General features: G+C 56.4%; 1 protein-coding gene across 1 annotated transcript in view; it reads right to left on the minus strand.

Annotated features, from left to right (window-relative positions):
* DHX40 (DEAH-box helicase 40) overlaps positions 1 to 143 on the minus strand; it is a 24,008-nt gene extending 23,865 nt beyond the window's left edge. The window contains exon 1 of the mRNA XM_019511137.1: positions 68 to 143. The gene's annotated coding sequence lies outside the window, so the exon portion shown is untranslated. The remainder of the gene's footprint in view (positions 1 to 67) is intronic.
* Positions 144 to 582: the final 439 nt, after the last annotated feature.

The raw sequence follows: 582 nt of genomic DNA on the forward strand, positions 1-582 counted from the left end.
CCCCAGAGCGCTCCGAGCAGCACCAGTGGCTCCCTGCGGGGCCAGCGACACCACCCCACACGGGTACCTGCCACGTGACTCCACCTGTCCCGGCTCCCAACCCGGAAGTAGGGCCCCGGCGCCCTCTGATGATACCACAGGGCGACAGGCAAGGGGAGGAGAGAGCCCCGGCAGGGGAGGCCCCGCCCCCTTCCTGGTCCCTTCTCCTCGGGGCTCCCCCGGCTCCGCGCCCCTGCGCCCTTTGGTTCCGGCCCCTCAGCTGGGCCTGGGAGAGCCTCCCCACATATAGGGGGAGACTTCTAGATAGCTAGATAGGTATATATAGGTATCTATCTATATAGATAGCTATATAGATAGATATCTATCTATGTAGATAAATATCTATCTCTATATCTATCTATAGACATGCAGCTAGATAGATGCATATATCTAGATCTAGATGTTTGTGTCTGCATAGCGCAAGCGTTCGTGAGCTGAAGCCAGGGTTGCCAACCCTCCAGGATTACCTCGGAGTCGCCAGGAATTAGATATATACATCTGCCGAAGACCGGTGAGAGGCACCCAGGAGATAAATGATAGGGC

Source organism: Gavialis gangeticus, unplaced genomic scaffold (genome assembly GCF_001723915.1).
Source record: "Gavialis gangeticus isolate Ggan-Ray unplaced genomic scaffold, GavGan_comp1, whole genome shotgun sequence".
Lineage (NCBI taxonomy): Eukaryota > Metazoa > Chordata > Crocodylia > Gavialidae > Gavialis > Gavialis gangeticus.